The following is a 19817-nucleotide window of genomic DNA, read 5'->3' as shown; positions in this document are numbered from 1 at the left end:
GTAATCAAATCGTCAGATTCTCCTCTCTTGTACAACATTTTTGACCAGTATCTCAAATATAAATATAGTACTGTCTCTGGGCTTACTTTTCTCAACTCCAACTCATGCTGGCTGGTTGGGTCCCCAGAAGGCAGATGACTGGTGTTCCCCTCAGGGCTTTAAGGATAACCCAGAGGGGCTGGGTTTTAAACATTTTTGTTCCTGAGTGGCCACTACTATACACTCGAATTTCAATCAGAAGCAGTTGAACCCAGTCAGTCAACAAGCATTTATTAAGCAGTCTCTGTACTGATAGAAATATAAACAAAAAGAAACATTCCTTACCTTAAAATTTCTTACCTTTACATTCTAAGGGAGAAGACAAAACATAAATAGGAAGCTGAAAGGAGGTGAAGGGGGGAAGGTGAAGCAGGGGATGATAGAGAAGTACAGCCTGATAGGAAATAAAGAGATATCTGGCCAGGTTGCCCTCCTTACATGAAGGTCCTAGAAGGAGCCATCCAATGAGAGGGAGGGACCCCAGTGGGGAAGAGTACTTTCCAAGTGTGAATTCCAGAGCTAAGATGATCTTCCGGAATGAGGAGATTACTAGAGCATGGTAAAGAAATATGGAAATTTCTCACCTTGGTGGGAAATGAAGAGGCTGTCCTGGGTACCCACCTTAAATGGAGGTTTGAGGAAAAGTCATCCAATCAAAGAAAGGGGACCCAGGGGTAAGGTTACCTCCAAGATATAAATTCCAGGACTGAAGTCATCTCTATTATCTTTAGAAAAGGGATTTACTGAGAAGGCATAAAGAGAAAAAAAATTATAGAAATATTTTTCCCAAACCGGGAGCACAGTTGCCCCTTGAGCAAACAAGGACCCAAAAAGATGGGCTTAGATTTAAAGTATGATGGTCCTGAGGTATACATATAGAGAACACATGTGGCAAAAGGGTACATCATAACTCTGTTGACCCTGGATTTTTTTCTTTTTCGTGGAGACCTCATGAAGTTTCCCTCAGGTGTTGCTGAGTTTTGAGGATCTGTCCATTTCTAGAGTCTTTAGCCAGTGCTTTTATCTGCCATGAGAGAGGGCATGATCTTTGAAGCCACTGCCATCCTTGGGTGACTATCTTTTCACACCTGTCTGAAGGCACTTCTTTTGTCATTGGCCACTGCTTACCACCTCTGGTGGACTTTGCTATTGACTCCTCTTTGTGGTGGCTCTTCTGACTTTTTGAAGTTCACAAGGTCATAATCTTGTCAACTCAATCTCTGGGTTCTCAGTTGCCTAAAACCAGGGAAGAGCAAACAGAAAAGAAACCGAGGTAACTGTGATCATGGATATATGGCAGTTGGCTAGGAAACTTGGCAGATATCCTCCCCTTGGGTGACAGTTTACAGGAAGGATAAGAGAGAGAGAAAGAGAGAGAGTGGGAAGGAGAGAGAGATACAGAGATACAGAGAGACAGAGAGAGACACAGAGACAAAGATGGAGACAGAGAGAATCATAGAGAGAGAATAGAGACACAGGCAGACAGAGACCAACAGCAATAGATTTGGGGAGATGCAGAGAGAGAGACAGAGAGAGAGGGAGAGACAAGATAGAGATAGAGAGACAGAGAGAGAGACAGAGACAGAGAGATACACAGAGAGATACACAGAGAGAACAGAGAGACAGACAGACAGAGACTGACAGAGATAGAGTGACAGCGATAGATTTGAGATGTAGAGAGAGAGAAAGGCAGAGAGACAGAGAGAGAGACACACACAGAGAGAGACAGAGAGAAACAGAGACAGACACAGGGACAGAGATGGAGAAAGACAAGGAGACTTACACATAGAGAATAGACAGACAGGGATAGATTTGGGGAGATGCAGAGAGAGACACACAGAGACAAAGAGAGAGACACAGAAAGAATAGACAGATAGGGTGACAGAGATAGACTGACAGTGATAGATTTGGGGAAATGCAGAGAGAGAGAAAGAGAGAGAGAGAGAGAGAGAGAGAGAGAGAGAGAGAGAGAGCATGCAAAATGTGTGCAATTAGATAAGAATCTAAAAAGACTGAGTTAAATGAGAGAGGGAAAAATAGGCTTAGTTTCCATCAAGATTAATTGATAAGGCTTCCATAAATTTGGGAAATTTCCCATTTTAAAAATTGTCACTCTCATGTACATGCTCAGTAGCAAAAGAATTTAAAACATATAGGGAAGGGGTTGTGTGATATTTTTGTGGAGCAGGGCAGTAGAAAGAGATCGGCAGCATGTGGTAGAAAGAACAATAGCTTTGGAGAAGAAAAAAAACACAACAGAAACCTGGGTTCAAGTTTGAAACTCAGACTTAGTACTTATACAAGCTGAGCAAAACATTAAAATTTTTTGTAGGGGTTGGCCTAGACTGATGTGTCAAACATACTACTCCCCAGTTAAGCTAGAACCAGATTAAAATGTAATTGGGAAATGTTCAACAAAACACACAAAAATACAATAAAATACAGGTAATGTTAATTTGTGGTTTTCTAAGTCAATATGCAGCCTTCAGGGATCCATTTCTATATGAGTTTGATACTACTGGCATAGATTATCTTTAAGGTCCCTTCCAGCAGGAGGTCCTTTGATCCTATAAATCTTATATCCTTTCCTTTGGGCCAAATTGAGTTTTCAAGATAAACTAATTCAGAAGGGAGAGATAGTGTCAGCTAGAAATAAAAAGTTGACACCAATAAGTTAAGTGTTAGAGCTTGCTGGTAGAAAAAAAAAGTGGGACTGCAGCAAATCCACAGAGTGGATCCAACGATATAAAAAGGCTTCGAGGGTCTAATTAGAGGTAGTGATATTGAAAATGGAAAAGAAGACATTTAAGAAATATTTTGAAGAAAGCATTCACAATATCAAAGGGACATAGATTTGGAGCTCAAGGAGACCTGAGACGCTATCTCATTCATTTGGTGAGTGACTGAATATGCAAAGTGTCGACTCAAAACTGACTGTGCTTTCAAGTTTAGGTAATAGGGATGTCAAAATCAAAGAAGTAGCTAGGCACCAGAAGGAATTCATTCAAAGAGATAAAACCAGAAGGTGACTGATATGGACTTGAAGTAAATACACAGAAAATAGGACAATAAAGAGGAGCCAATGGAGAAAGAGAACATTTGTCTCCCACCCACCCCTTTTACAGCTAAAAAACTAGTATGATTTTAGGCTAAAGAGAGATCAGGATGAGGCTGGTGATAGTCTTCTGTATTTTGCCCTAGTTAGACCAAATCTGGAATATGGTGTTCAGTTTTGGGTATCACATTTTGGAAAACATAGTAACAAATTGGTGCATGCTCAGAGGAGTTGATGAGGGCATAAGATTAGTTGAAATAGCTAGGAATGTTCAGCCTGGAAAAGACAAGACAGAGAGGAACATGATACCTATCTTCAAGTATGTGAAAGACTGTATTGTGAAAAAAGGATTCTGCTTGGCCCCAGAGGGCATAACTGGGAAAGGCTAGGAGCTTCAGAGAGGTAGATTCAGGCTTGATAAGAGGAAAACAATTTTTTCCCCCAACAATTAGAACCATTCAACAATGGAATGGGTTGCCTGGGGTTGTAGTGGGTTCACCTTCACTAGAAGTTTTCAAGCAAAGTTATCTAGCTGCCTTTTGGGGTTCCTTCCAATTCAAAGATTCTGTGGAAGAGTTATGAAAGATGTAGGAGGAGATGAGCAAAAATATGTTTGGAAACCACATAATAAGTTTGAAAGGACACTCAACAATGTGACACACCAGGAGCATAAAGATAAAGAAAATAGTCTTACTTCACAAGAAGTCCACCACTGATAAGAAGAGCAATTTCATTGAAGTGGCGATAAGTTCAGGGAAGAATAGTTAGAAGAGACCATGAAGTTCCAGGAGTTCCATGGCTAACTGAAAATTTCTTCTATTTATTGATGTGTAATTATAGTATTTAATCAAACTTTTTTTTTAAAGGACATCAGTTGCAGAGAATCTTTTGCAGCTCCTTAAACACACAATGGATTGTCTCCATGTTTTACAGTTGGATTAATGTAAAAATTGAAAGGATTAGTTGGTAATGAAAATGAGCATTTTCCCCCTAGGAAACTTGATTTTGAAATCACATGCATTTTGTTAAATGATGCACATACTTGTGTGTGTGTGTGTGTGTGTGTGTGTGTGTGTGTGTGTGTGAACACATATATGCTGTTTGTAAACTACTTCACCAAATTCCTTGTGTTTGGGGTAGGGATCAGGGTAGAGAATGCTTCCTCAATACCATTCTGAACTACATTGTGTATTAAAAGTAAAGTTTCAAGAAGAATTATGTGACTTGATGACATAGCCACACTGGTCTTAACCCAAATGATCATCCAACAGCTGAATAAAACTTAGTAATGCAGTCATCAGAACCTAATGTAAGAGGTGGAGGGGGGAAGGGGCAGTGGAGAAACCTGAACAAGAATCATCTCTACAGCATACCAGGCAGTAGGTTATTTAACCCTGGTTTGAAGTCCATTCTGCCTTTTTATCACCCTAATCATTGGGAAGTCTTTTTTTTTTTTTTAATAAAGATGATTTATTCTCCACTCTACTAATGTGGCTGACCTGTTCTAGAGACCTAGATTCCTTGCCTAGCCGTTTTTGAAATACTGCAAATATTTTCAAGCATTCAACCTTGCTTCATAAAAAACCCATCTCTACTGCAACTCTCACATGCTTATTATTCAACAAACATTAATGGGATAGACATACCTATACAAGAGACAGAATTACATTGGGAACCATAATAATTAAAGATAGTATTAGGAATAAAGACCAGATTCAAGTTTCTGTGCCATAAAATAAGGGGAAAAAAGATTAACATAGGCTTCTTTTTATTTTGTATTTATTTCATATTTCTAAAATGTTTTATTAATGTCTCTTGGCTTTATATTATTTCTGGATATAAGCCTCTTCCCCTGAGCCCTCCTTTCTACAAAGAAAAATAGTTAAACAAAACCAACTCACACACTGATTATGTCTAACAGCACATGCAGTATTCTACACCTGCAGTCTCTTACTTCTTTACCAGAAGAAGGGAAATGTTTGCATATTTTCTCTGTTGGCCATGGTTGGTTATTATAATTACGCTGTGTTCACTTTAGTCTTCTTTTCATTTATGTTACTGTGGTTATTGTATGCATTGTCCTGATTTTGGTTACTTCACTTCTGCATCATTCCTCATACTCCTCATTTCCAACAGAGTAAAAACATTTGATTACATTCATATTCCACAGTTTGGATATTCCCCAATCAATGAGCATCTATCTACTATGTTTCCAGTTTTCTTTCTACCATAAATAGTGCTGTTATGGATATTTTGGTAGATGTGGGAATTTCTTCCTGTCTTTGACTTCCTGAGGGTGTGTGTTCAACAGTGAGATCTTAGAGTCAAAGATTACCAGAAGTTTAGTGAATTTCTTTTTAACTTTTGCATTACTCCAAATTGATTTTCCAGAATGGTTGGGAAAAAAAGCACATCTTTACCAAGAGTGTTTTAATATTCTTAGCTTCCCACAGTGGGCCATGCAACACTGACTCTTTTGGTCTTTTGTCATTTTTGCAAATTTGCTGGGTACGAAATAAAATTGCAGAGTTATTTTAATGTGCATTTCTCTTATTGGCAATTTGGGAACAGTCATTTATATGGTTATTGATAGTCTGAACTTTTTTGAAAACTATCTGTTCAAACATTTTGGGTTAGTGGACCTAGAGCCAGGAAAGCCAAAGTTCAAATCTGACCTCAGGTACTCACTATGTGACTTTGAGTAAGCCACTAAATCTCTACCTGCCTCAGGTACCTCATTTATAAAGGGAGCATAATAATAGTACCTACCTCCCCAAATTGTTGTGAGGATAAAACTAAATAATATTTGTAAAGAGATTTGCAAACACTAAAGCACTATATAAATTCTAGCTATTATTATAATTATTATTGGGAAATGGCACTTGGGCTTATATGTTTAGGTTAATTCTCCCTATGTCTTAATTATCAACAGAATGATATGACAGCCAAAACAAATCCTAGCACTGAGAGTCATAGCTTCTAGTAACCAGGAGTTGATAGTGTCACTGTATTTGCTCTAGTCATTCCACGCCTGGGGTACTAAGTGACCACATTTGGCATGTTGAACTTAGTACTGAGCAACACAGTATAGGGAGGGCATTGATAAACTAGAGAGCATCCAGAAAAGGGCAACCAGGATGGTGGAAGGCCTTGAGATCGTGCCATAAGACAATTGGTTGAAGACACATAGATGTCTAGCCTAGAGAAGACAAGACACAAGTAGGTCATGATAGCTGTCTTGAAGTATTTTAAAGACTGCCATTGACAAGAGTGATCAGACAGGTCCTGTAGCTCTGTAGAGTAAAACGAATAGAAATTGCAAAGAGATAATTGATGTAAGGGAAAACTTCCTAACAATTGCTGTTGTTCAGTCATTTGAATCATGACTGATTCTTCATGACCCCATTTGGGTTTTTTTGGGAAAGATATTGGAATGGCTTGCTATTTCCTTCTCCAGCTCATTTGACAGATGAGGAAACTAAGGAAAACAAGGTTGAGTGATTTGCCCAGGATCACACAGCTACTAAGTGTTTGAGGCTGCATTTGAATTCAGGTCTTCCTGGCTCTTAGGGGTGCCACAGTGCCACCTAGCAGCCCTCCCAACAATTAGGAATGTGAGAATTCTAGAGTTGGTCAGTGTTCCATCCTTGGAAGTCTTGGATCAAAAATTAGATTACCCTTTTCACATATATTGTAAAAGAGATTCCTTTTCTACTACTAGTTGGGTTTGATGGCCACTGAGACACCTTCCAACTCTAAGACTGTGATCGTTACTGAAAAAATTGAAGGATGGGATATAATTGCTGCTTTGAAAAATTAATCCAACTCTGTAAAGTAACAATAGGATATAGTGGATAGAGCACTGGAATGGAAATCTGGAGATTTTGGTTCTGACTTTATACTTGCCACCATTAACTATGCAACTTTGTACAACTCATTTAATATTCCTTGTGTCTCAATTTCCTTATCTATATAACAAGAAAGATTGAATTAGTTAAACTAAGATTCAATTTCTTTGAATACACATTTGTTAAATACCTGCTATATGCCAGGGAATTTAAAGAGAAAAATAAAAGAGGGTTTTCTCTTAAGGAATTTATATTTAACAACATGTACACTGAAAAATAAATACAAAGTAATTTGGGTGGAGTTGGGAAGAACACTAACAAACAGATGAGATTAAAAAAGGTTTCTTGTAGGTGAAGATGGGATTCAAGTTGAGGCTTCAAAGGCAACTAAAGATTCAAAAAGGTAGAGGGGAAGAGGGGCAGTATGTTTGTGAAGGGTTTTAAATGTCAAATAGAGAAGTTTGCTTTTTATTGTAGAGGCAATAGGGAGCCATGGGAGGTTTCTTGAGTAGGGGAGCAACATGATCACTCTTAGATCATCCTTAGAACTCTTAGATCCCAATAACTCTAATATTTCTTGATTCTGTGAGTCTCTGAGAATTCTTACAGGGTCCCCTGCAAGGCAGAAAGTTTCCATACTACTCTCAAGTGTCTTAAGAAATCTTTGGGAGTAATATTAGCAAATGTACAGTTCTAGGGTTTGTGATGCTTATCTTCAATCCTGAAAACAAAGACATTGAAATCTCTCCAAGTTTTACATTGCAGTTTTGCTCATGATGTGTTGTAATCTCAGGAAGAAAATCCTTTCTTCATGTACTCTGTACTTGTGTTGCCTATGCAAGCCTGAGGCTGGACCTCAGGCCATTGGCTTTCTTTGCTGCTTGGTTTTTCCTCCCTGTGCATGGGTGACCAAACAATGATCATGAGAGATGTACTTTTTAGGAGAGGTTACTTGAGGAGTTCAGGAATTACTGGCTCTCTCAGTTGGTGCCAACTGCACCCTGGAGGGAACCTCCTGCAGCTAACAGAATGTCTCTCCAAGGAGAGGTAATCACTAAGAGGAGAGTAGCCCAAGCCATTGCCCAGACTCATCAGAGAACCTGGAGCATGAAGGAGCTGTTTAGATAAAGCAGAGGTGAAGAGTAGAGGTAAAGAGCTACTAAAGTGAAGAAGGCTCTGAAATGGTCCAAGCCTTGATGCAGCTAACACAGCATCATCTGCAAACAGAAGTACTAGGAGGACCTCACCATCATTTTTCAACTTGAACTCTGTGCTAGATTTCCATCAGTGGTACACACCTTTGGAGAACACAAACACCCCATCCAGCCATCCACTGAAGCCATCTTGCTATATCATCTGCTATTGTCCTGCTTTTCTCCACCAGGACTGGATTATGAATATCCTCCCACTACTTTCTACTTACCACCTCTTGCTCTGGATGCAGTAATCTAAACAATACCATCACTCTTTCTGGAAAGAGTGTGCCTGTTGTCTGCCCCAAGAAACAAGTCACTATTCCTATGACTCTCAAGACAAAAATACCTTTCTCTGGCCATTGCTGCCCTCCACATGTGCTGTTTCTCCCTCTTAGAATATGAGCTCCTTGAAAGCAGGCTGCATAACTTTTGCAATTGTATTCCCAATGTTTATCACAATGCCTGGCACACAATATATGCTTAATAAATCCTTTTTCATTCATTCATTCATTCATTCATTCATTCATTCATTCAGTCAGTCAGTCAGTCAGTCAGTCTTATGTGTAGACTAAAGGCAAATAGGATCCACTACCCAGGGCTGCAAGAGTCACAAGTGTGGAACATAAAAGCTTTGATTCTACATCATTTATTTCATAGGAATACAGTGAAGGTTGACTCATTTTGTTATATGATTTTGAAGATTTGAAAGTTGTAGAATTATGGAATCAACACTAAATGGGACTTTGGAAATCAGTCTCTTCACAAGGGTGAGGAACCTGTGGCTGGAAGTCACATGTGGCCTTCTAGGTCCTTGAGTGCAGCCTTTTGTCTAAGTCCAAGTTTTACAGAACTAATCCTTTTATCTTTTCATTTTACAGATAAGGAAAACTGACACGAACAAAATGTTAGGTAACTTGCTTAAGATCATCAGGACAAGCACTGGAAAAGTTGGGACTAGAAACCAGGTTTTCTTCTTTCTAGGTCAGGGTCCTTTCCAGTACATCACAAAGACTCTTGTTTATTAATATGTTAATTAACCAATCAATAAACAAGCATTTGTTAAGCAACAATCATGTGATGCAAAAGCAAAAGCTAAATAGTTCCTGGCCTCAAGGAAGCTATATTTTAAAGGGGGGATACAACACGTAAAATGTACTTGTGGGCAGTGTCAATATTTGCCCATTTATTTCCATAATGAAGTACAAAGGTTTTGTAGTCCTTTCCTCATGTGCCCACAGCTGCTTATTCTGAACATCTGGTACAATGGAACTATAAACAAAATACATAGAACATCATGCCAGGCACACTTAATCCCTTTTTTGAATGAATTAACAAAATTAGGGAGTAAGAGGGAATTTGGTAGGCCTAATATAACCAACGTTTAATACTATAGCCAATATATTACAACCCCAAAATCTCACTTGAAAAGATTTATTTGTGTATAAGCCATTGCAAAAACAGAAAAATAGTCATTAAAAAAAACCCAGCAATGATAATTGGCTATCTATGAAGTTGGGGAAAGGTATCCAGTAGGATCTCTATAATATCATAATAGAACCAGGATTACTTAATATGTTTATTCATCTTCTAGTAGAGAGTAGGAGAAGGTTATATAATAGCCTTCATTAGTATGACAAATGTATTAGGTTGCAAGCTATTATAAAACCCATTGTTATTGTTTGTACTTCATTCTCAAAGAGGCCTATGACATTCAGGAAGGTCATGCCATGACATGAATGTGAATTGGATTTAAGTGAGGAAGGGCTATGCAAAGTCACCAACCTCAGTTTCTCCTCTGGAGCCATCTGGGTCTGGTAGCAAGATATAAATTAGGACAACTGGAGATGTCCCCTGTAAAACCCATTAAGCATAGAGGAAATGATATATCATAGGAAAGATATGACCAAAATATGGCAAGAAATGGTAAAATGAGACTCAACTTGGATCATCTTAGATTCAGAAATTGAGCCAAAGTCTGGCCTGAAGGGACGAGAGAGAAAAAAAAGCAAGTAACAAAAATCGTAGTGTTCAAGCAGCTAGGTGGCACAGTGAATAGAGCACCAGCCCTGGATTCAGGAGGACCTGAGTTCAAATCCAGCCTCAGACACATAACACTTACTAGCTGTGTGACCCTGGGCAAGTCACTTAACCCCATTGCCTAGCCAAAAAAAAAAAATCATAGTGTTCTTACAGCCTACATAGGCTACTACCAGTTCTTCCAAGTTTTAAAAGTTAATTATTATATCACATTTTATCCCAGGATATGTATACAGTACAGAAATAGGACAGGAACAGGGAAATAGATTGGACTCGAGATTTCACTGGTGTAAGGAACTCCTGGGTAAGGAAATTCCCTCTGTAATTGTCCAGCCTTAGAGCACTGAATGGCTAAGTGATTTGCCCACAGTTCACAGAAAGTTTCTGCTTCAGGCAGGATATCTCAAAAATTTATATTCTATGGCTAGCTCTCTATCTGCTGTGCCATACAGAGCATATGCAGAGGAGAAAGGAACAAGAAAAAAATAGAGTGGGCCTATAATGATAAAATTTCATTTTATATATGACATGAAATAGGCAGTTACCTTCCTAAAAATAGTTGTAGGACTAGTATTTACCAGTGAGGTAAATTCACTGCCCACTACAAACTGAGGATGGGTGGGTAGAATAAAAAGGTTTATAAACTCTAGGAGAAAGGAGTGACATGGATATTTAGCAGACTGCCTGTAGCAACTTGCATACATGTGACAGTCATAGCATTCTGGACTTAATAGGAAGCATTAAAATAGGGTCTTGAGTTCTTCCATCTGCTCAGATGTGCTCTGGAGTAAAGAATTCCAGCCCTCAAATAGGTTAAACAAATGTGTTAATGTACCATGGAGCCAAGTCATTACCTGTGGTCTCTAATCAGGATTTGGCCCAAATAAACATTTTTTGATTAAAAGAAAAATCTACCCAACAGTCATTGAGGCAAGCTGTAAGAAAGATGATTGAGTGGTAGGGAGGGGACCTTGTCCTCTATGTATCATTCCCTAGGCTCAAGTGAAGTCTGAAGCTAGTCATGAATTCCACCAATCAGAGAGAAGAGAGGAGTGGAGGGAAGGATCATTGTTTCTTTGTCTGGATTTCTAGCTGAATTGGATTCAGGAAATGGATCAAGACTCAGAACTGTATCCTTGGGTCACAAAGATTTAAGAATATAAAAGAAGAATAGCTGAAGAGATCAGAAAATCTAACCCAAGGCTACCACATGTGGTTATTTTTGCTTAAGCATAATTTTCAAATTGCTTGTGATTTTCAGTTTGCATCCCCAGAATTGGGATATTGAATTCAAGATGTCTTAATAACTGAAATGTGTTAAGTAAAATAAATCTGTTTAGTTAATTCAGAGTTAGTTAAATTCAATATTCAGGATTTAATCTATCTAAAGTGCACAACTGATTTTTCAACCACAGTATATAACAGAGTGGATATTATGCTGTTGAGAGGTTCGTAGCCCCAGACTGGGGTTGAGAAGAGGAAAGTTATGCTATTTTGCTATTTCCTCACAGAGATGAGCTTCATTTAATGAGTCCCTAAAACTGGGGATAGTTCCGGGGACATGTTTCTGCTAGGGACATAGAGAACGAAACCAAGGGTGGGAAATCAGGGACACGTAGTAGTCATCACTATTGGCAAAGCCAAGGATTTCAAGGATAAAAGTTGACTGAGCCTGGCATGAATAGACAATGATGTATGAAGAAATGCAGCAAGGAAAAAACATGGTCATGACTTTGAAAGTACCAGACATAGAAAAATCATCAAAAGTAAGAGGAAAAATGAATGGATTTGTAAGAATTATTTTCAAGGAGGAGGGGAGTTGAAAGATAACCCTGAAAAGCCTGTTAGATTATAAAATTTCTTGGGAACAAGGATTGTTTCATTTTTATCTTTTTATCTCTGGAGAGTCTGTCTCAATGACTAGCCCATAGTAGGCACTTAATAAATGCTTATTCCATAAAAAAGTGATTTAAGTTCTTATCAGTTCAATAATTCAATTCAATAGATATTTATTGAAATACTAAGTGTCATGAGGATGCAAATATTTAATTAAGCAAACATTTGTTAAACTGCTAGTGTGCAAAGTGATGTGCTAAGCACTGGGAAAATAAAATTTGGCTCTCTCATGGAGCTTATGGTCTCATGCAGGGGTTATTAACTTCTTGGTGTCATGGATCCCTTCAACTGTCTGATGAAATCCAAAGACTGTCAGAATAATGTTTTTGCAAAAAAAAAATTAATAAAGGAAATGCTAAATTTCAGTTAAAGATCAATGAAAACAAAGATATAATTTCTTTCTCCTTCCAAGCCCATTTTCCACTGAAATCTATCCATAGACCCCTGAGGTAGACCTTGGACCTGAGATTAAGAATTCCTGGTTTAGTGGATAGGATTACAGTCTACTAGGGGTGGGTGGGTTATGACTAAAATATGGTCCCATATTTTAGCCTTCAGCTACTTATAGTCTACTCTAGGGAAATATATATATATATATATATATATATATATATATATATATGTGTGTGTGTGTGTGTGTGTGTGTGTGTGTGTGTGTATACATATACATATATATATATGTGTGTGTGTGTGTGTATATATATATATATATATATATATATATATATATACATATACATATATATGTGTGTGTGTATATATATATGCATTACTATAACTCAAAACCAAAGGTGGAAACTCATGAGAATGAAAACAAGATACTATGAGTTCAATGGAAGAAGGAGTCATTTTGGGTAGGGGGAATTGGGGAAGAAAAAGGAGTATTTAGGCAGGACCCTAAAGGATGGTGGAGATTTCATTTGTCAGAAATATGGTAGGAAGGACTATCCAGGCACAAGAATCACAGATATTAGAATTATAAAAGGACTAATTTGAAGTACATGATCTCTGATGTGTCTTTCAGCTCTAAAATTTTTGGATTCCGTATTTAAAACTTTGCATGAGCAAAGGCATGGAGGGGTAAAAGTCCATAGCATCTTTCAGAAACAAGTGAATAGATCGATATAAGTAGAGGACAGGGTATGGGAAGGAGAGAAATATGAAACCGGACTGGAAGTAGTTTGTGAAGGGTGTTGAATGCCAGGCAAAGGAACTTGGATTTTAATCATTAAACATTAGGGAGTTTATGAAGATTTTTGGCCAGGGGAATGACATGATCAGAGTTGTGCATTCAGAAGCTTAATCTGGCAAAGGTATGTAGGTAGGGTGGATTGCTGCAAAGGGGATGAGAGAAACTGGAACAAAGGAGACAGGTTAGGAGGTTTTGGCAATGAAAGTCTGAAATAAGGTGATGTCAGAGGGCATAGAGAAGGGCCAATAGATGAGAAAGATACTGTGGAACTAAAATAGATAGGATTGATGACATTGTGATTCTCTAGTGAGGAAGAAGTCAAAGATAAAGCCGAAGTTTCAAAATCATTAATGGAGATTTAAGATCAAACGGAGGGGCAAGTTTGGAGGAGAATATGAAGCTTGTTTGGTTTTTCTTTTTGCATATATTGAGTTTTAAATATAATTAGAAAATTTAGGTGATGTCTAAATGGTACAAGGAAGTACATATATAGAACTTAGAAGAGAGAGCAGGTGTGAGATATAGACTTATAAGGTATCTGGAAAAAGGTGACAGTTGAAACCAGGAAGATTGCTGAGATTGCTCAAGAATAGATAATAAAAGAGAGGAGAAGAAGGCCCAAGATTAAGCCTCATCAATTTATCTAGATTGTAGTGAAATTCAATACAACCCAAATTAGTTAATTCAAATTTGTTCCTTTTGAAATTTGTACTTCAGAATAATGACATTTTAAATACGTATTATTTTCTCATTTTAAATATTTGTGCTCTCATTGTATCAAAACAGATAGCATTTATATAGTGCTTATAAAGGTTTACAAAATACTGTACATATGAACTCACCTTGAACATCTACTGGTTGCCATAAGAAAGTCACTTAACTCCCATCAGCTTCAATTTCCTAATCTGTAAAACAGTGACAATAATAATAATAATAATAATAATAATAATAATAACAGCAACAACACCTATAGAACTTACCTTGCAAGATGGTTGTGAGCCTTCAATCAGATAACATAAACCAAGTATTTCTCAAACTTTAGCTGCTATAAAAGATATTCATTATTATTCATGAAATGGTTTTTAAAATGAAATTCTGAAGTTTTAAAGCTAGGAAATACTGCAGAGATCATCTGGCCCAACCTTCACATTTTACTACTCTATCATTTATGATTCCATGGTATCCTGAGGACCCAGTGAAAATGGCGAGTTCAGAGAATGACTTATTAATTTGGCTAATAAGTATACAGAGAGGCAGCATAGGGTAACAAATGGCTAGAATTGGAAGGGAGCTTTAGAAATCAACTAGCTTAACCCTTTTCTCTTAGAGATAAGACAATTGAGGGCTCAGACAGGGACTTTGACCTGCCTATGGTCAAGAAGTTAGTGAATGGTAGAGTGGACACTTTAACCCAATTTTCCTGACTGACTCCAATTCTCTTTCTACTACACTACACTTCTCTGACTGGAGGTAGAAGGGTGCACATGTGAAAGCATGGCCAAGGCTTCCTTTGCATTCCCTTGGAATACTGTCTCAATTTGACTGAACAGAAAGGGTTGAGAAAAGTCTTCATGTTGTCTATGGATCCTGTATCCCTTCCTTCCCTTGCCCCCCCCCCCATTCAGTTAACCTTTCTCTTTATGTTAGTAACTTACCTACTCCTCATGAATTTGTGGGTAGATTTCAGGGGGTTGGTAGTAAGTTGGTGATGGATAGATAGATAAAAAATCTTTATTTCAATATCATTGGATTCCTTTGTAATCCTATGCATTTTATTTTATGCATTCAAAAACATTATTCTGAGAAGGGGTCCATAAGCTTCACAAGACTGCCAGAGGGGTCCATGACACACAAAAAGGCTCAGAACTTGGGCTCTAGAAAGACTGTTTTTAGGGCCAAAGAACATGCATTCCTTTATGGTCAACTGTTCTTTATGTTATTCCTATGAATCTGACATATTTGTATTATATATCTTTATTAGTAGAGAGCATTTCTATGTTTCATATAATCTTGTTTGATCTTATATACCCTATTCTGATTAAAAGTAACTATGTTTGGCACATTTTTCTTTATAAATATCTATCTAACTGTCTATCTATCTATCTATCTATCTATCTATCTATCTATCTATCTATGTCTGTCTGTCTGTCTGTCTGTATTAAAGAAAGGAACAAAACAGATTTTCATTTGCAAAGTACCTGATATTCAAAATATGGTTTTTAGCTTCTGTTTTACATCTTAAGTTGCCACATGGTGAATGTGCCATGGGAAATCATCTCCTTCCTATTCAAAGACTGATGAGAATAGATTTAATCCTTAATGGTACCTCAACATCCAGGGGTAAAAAAAATTAATTCCAATGTAATTATCTACTCCCTGCAACTTTCATAGACTCCTTTACTCAGAGAATGTTAGAGGTAGGAGTCTTCAGTGAACTTTTAGAAGAAATTGTAGAAGTGTATAAAGGTCCAATATGTTTCCTTTATTACATTCAGAACTGGAATATCACAAAATATGCACATGATCCTCTCTTGGCTGAGTTCTTCATTTGGAAGATAAGTGACAATATAATATTTTACAGGTAAACTCACTGAGACAATTCTTTGTACCCTGGAAATTTAGGCATTAAGTTAGATAAGAGATTCTTACCTTGGGATTTACCTTCTTCCAGGGGGTCTATGGATATATTTCAGGGGATTTATGAACTTGGAAGGGAAAATATTTCTTTATTTCAATATAATTAGTTTTCTTGTAATCCCATGTATTTAATTTTATATATTAAAAACATGATTCTGAAAAGGAGTTCATATGTTCCCCCAGATTGCCAAAGGAGTCTGAAATGGGTCCAAAAAAAGGGTTAAAAACCCCTGAATTAGATGCTACTGAGTTCATTCATAGAAATAAAAGGATTTTCAGGGAGCTACTGCCCTGATAAAATAGATAAGGAAACTGAGGCTAAGACAGGTTGAATTCTGCTTCTAAAGTTGCTGGGGACCCTGACAACATTCCACAAAACAGTGTCCCTTTTACCTATGTGGAAGGGAGCCCTGGTATGTGTGTCAGGCAACCTAACTCAGACAAATCCCTCGGCCACCTTCTGCTTAGGCAGGCAATAACATCATCTTTTCCTGACCAGTGAAACCCACTGGCAGTCTTCCTTTTTAAAAGGCTGCCATGGGACAATCCCATGGTTCTGGCAGCAGCTCAGATGTCCTCTGGTGACCAGTGTCTCTGGTGCCCAAGGTACCAAGAAGGAAGCTGAGGTTAGGGTATTATATATCCTGTAGTCTGCTAAGTATATACTCTCTAAATGTAAAAAAGAAAAATCATCCACGTATGTAGAAAAGTGAATGAGAAACAACAAGAATTCAAAACATTAAATACATTTACTAACAGGGAAAAAAAACCCTTATTTCATATCTCTAAACAGAGACACAAAAAATGTTATTTTTCATACAACCTTATAGTTGTGAGAGAAGGATTTGGAGGGTCATTGTTTCATCACTTATCTTCAGTGAGGGCCCCACCTCAACCATCCTTGACAAATGAGATTCTGGACTCTTCTTAAAGGTCTCCTGACAGGGGGATGGCCATCCATGAGTTTCTTTAGTATCAACCCCTTTCCAATTTTTATATCAACTCCCTTATTCCTCATGTTAGCTCATGATTACTCTTGTGTTTCAGTTTCAGGCAAGGTGGAGAATAGGTGATCTCCAACATGCTTCTAATAACACATGATGAACATAAAGACCTTCATTGAATTTTCTGTCATGCTTCTCTTCTTCAGGCCATGTATTTTTCCGTGTTTGAATCATTCTTTAGTCTCCTAACTCTCTGAGTTTGCCACATCCATTAAGCTGTGGAATCTAACACTGAACCAAATATTGAAGCAAAAATCTGAGTTTTCTCTATGTTACCAGGTTTTAAGGAGACCAAGGCCCCACTGGCAAATAGACAGTTTCTAGAGATATCATGTATTGACTTCTGGGAACTTTATGCTAGGGACAGAGTAAATTTCTCTTGCTTTGAGGGGAAGGATCATGAGAACTAATGGAGGACAGGTTCAATCCAGGGAATTTGGTTTCAGTTTTTGCTAGGAAGAGAATGAGTACAATGGAAGCAATGCAAAGGCAGATTTCAAAAAGGCAAAAAGATGGGGAGAGAGAAAGAGAGAGAGAGAGAGAGAGAGAGAGAGAGAGAGAGAGAGACAGACAGACAGACAGACAGAGAGATACATTCCAGCAGGAGTTTGGCAGTTTGGCAACCTCCTCCTTTGCTATCTACTCCTAATCAATCCCCTGAGAAAGGGTGTGGCTGGAATGGACCAGGGACTGAGATCTCTAAGGGGATGGTGAGGCATTTAATTCTACCCTCCTCCCCACTTCAAATGGCAGGCACTTACTCTAAGCATTTTCTGTTTTTAACTTGTTAAAATCTTTGATTTTCACAATAACTTAAAACCTATCTCCACCTTGATGTGAACTTATGACCACTCATAACTCATGTGGATGTTCTTAATTTCGTGAGTTTGGCTCATGTCACTCAGGGGCTCCCACTGGTTCAGAGCCCATGCACCCTTGGCACAGCACCTCTACCTCCATGTTCATCTCCTCTTGGGCCCCTATGGATGGCTCAGGCAGATCTGAACCTATAGGCCTCATGCTTGTTGATCTGTCCCAGTCCCCCTTAAGGCTAATTCCTTTCCTCAAAGATTATCTCCATTTTATACTGTCTATATCTTGTTTGTACATAGTTGTTTACATATTGTCTCCTCTATTAGACTATGAGCTCCTTGAGAGCAGGGATTGTGTTTTTGCCTTACTTTTTATCTTATGCTTAGCACAGTGCCTAGCACCAGACATTTAATAAACGCCTATTGATTTGATTGACTTGACTCTTGCTATCTGTACTGCTCTTAATAAAGGCTTGGTGACCTGATTTGAAAGATAAGAGAACTGCAAAGGAAAGACCCTATAAAAAGCTTGTTCTTAGAGAGAGATACAGAGAGAGGAAGAAAGAGAGAGGCAGAGAACAACTCTCAGTTTCAATTGTTGGGGAGGGGGAAAATAGGAAGAATTCTCTCTGCACCTAACTGGGGCTTAAACTGTATGAAAGTGATTCTTCTGGGCTTTGATTAAAAAAATAATTTTTATAAACTACTCAATAGTTGAAGAGATTAAAACAGTGACCTAGGACCAACCATTTACTCAAGGCTATACACAAGTCATGAATAAACAAACTTTGATGGTGTAAGGAAACTTGGAAAAAGCAAGAGCTTTTCTCAGAGGCATGGAGTCTCAAGCAGGTTCACTCCTCTCAATTTTTTTTTTAATCTCTTGAAGCTGTTATGTCCCTGGTGAGGGGCATAGAGGAGGAATTGACTAAGGGAGAGTCATGCCCAGGCAGCTAAGGGAGAAGTTGAGAAAGAGTGAAAATGTCTACATTCCAAAGGTGGGAGCCATTGTGTGGAGTGGTCCTTCACCTATACGTCCATCTTTACCTGATAGCACCACCTACCGGTTACATGTACATTATAGAAGCAGCATCTTCTAAGTCAAAGTATCACCAAAGTAAACAGAGCAAGCTATAACTCATGTTCAGTTTATAATCTTCAGCAATCTTGTGAAGTTTTTTTAATTAAGAAAAAAAGTTAATAATTTTTCAGTTTTAATGTCTACAATATCTTTGCCTGGATTTTGTTTGGATATTTTCCTCTACTATTTTTTTTCCAGAATCATTTTACTAAATCTGGGATAGAGCTATATATTTTGATTTTTTAAAGAGATTTAAATACTTAAGATTTTAAAATCTTTTCAATTACCTCTAGCACAGCTATTTATATTATCTCCTTTACATACTCCTTCATTACTTCATTACATTATTTCCTTTAGGTGTTAAAGCTATCTCATTTTAGGTACTTTAAGTTTATCTAATGGAATTATTGCTTGTATTTAATATAAATTGAGCCACTCAAAGACTATTTCATCATACAACTTAAGCCAGTCCTGAACCAGACTTTGCTGCTGGGAGTAGGGTAGACAAACATATTTAGTAAGGATCTGCCCTTAATATAGCAGAATGTACTCAGTTGGAATAGTCATTTTAGCCCTCATTACTACTTTTTGAGTAATTGAAATATCCTCCTAATTACTCTCCCTGCCTCCAATCTCTCCTCATTTTAATCTATCCTGCTTACTGTTGCCAGTGTGATCTTTCCTCATTTGACAGGTGAGAAATTGGAGTCCAAAAGAGATGGATTCTGGCTCTGAATTTGCTGGTGACCCTGCCAATGCCTCAGAGCCCCCTGATACTTTGTCTATCAAAACTGATTGCAGTACTTTTCCACTCAAATACCTCTGATGGCACAGTATTGCTTTTTTGAAGAAAATTTAATGAGCATTTGAGGACCTCCATAATCCGGCTCTACTTTACCATTTTTAGAGTTATTTCATTCTGCTCTGCTTCATATATTTGATTCTCCAGTCAAACTGAATTCGTTATCATTTTACAGACTTGTTCCCCACCTTTTCTCTGTGCCTTTGTTCAAAACATCT

At 37.9% G+C, this 19817-nt stretch overlaps 1 long non-coding RNA gene across 1 annotated transcript in view; it reads right to left on the bottom strand.

Moving 5' to 3' along the window:
* Nucleotides 1-907: 907 nt before the first annotated feature.
* Nucleotides 908-19817, bottom strand: part of LOC110213554 (uncharacterized) — a 243826-nt gene continuing 224916 nt past the window's right edge. Inside the window, exons 2-3 of the long non-coding RNA XR_002326030.2 lie at nucleotides 14106-14168; nucleotides 908-1275 (exon numbers count right to left, since the gene is read on the bottom strand). This is a non-coding gene — a long non-coding RNA (uncharacterized LOC110213554). The remainder of the gene's footprint in view (nucleotides 1276-14105; nucleotides 14169-19817) is intronic.

Source organism: Phascolarctos cinereus, unplaced genomic scaffold, assembly GCF_003287225.1.
Source record: "Phascolarctos cinereus isolate Bilbo 61053 unplaced genomic scaffold, phaCin_HiC Scaffold_4;HRSCAF=312, whole genome shotgun sequence".
NCBI classification, from domain to species: domain Eukaryota; kingdom Metazoa; phylum Chordata; class Mammalia; order Diprotodontia; family Phascolarctidae; genus Phascolarctos; species Phascolarctos cinereus.
Note: the sequence above shows the minus strand (reverse complement) of the source record. Positions and strands in the feature narration are given on the sequence as shown.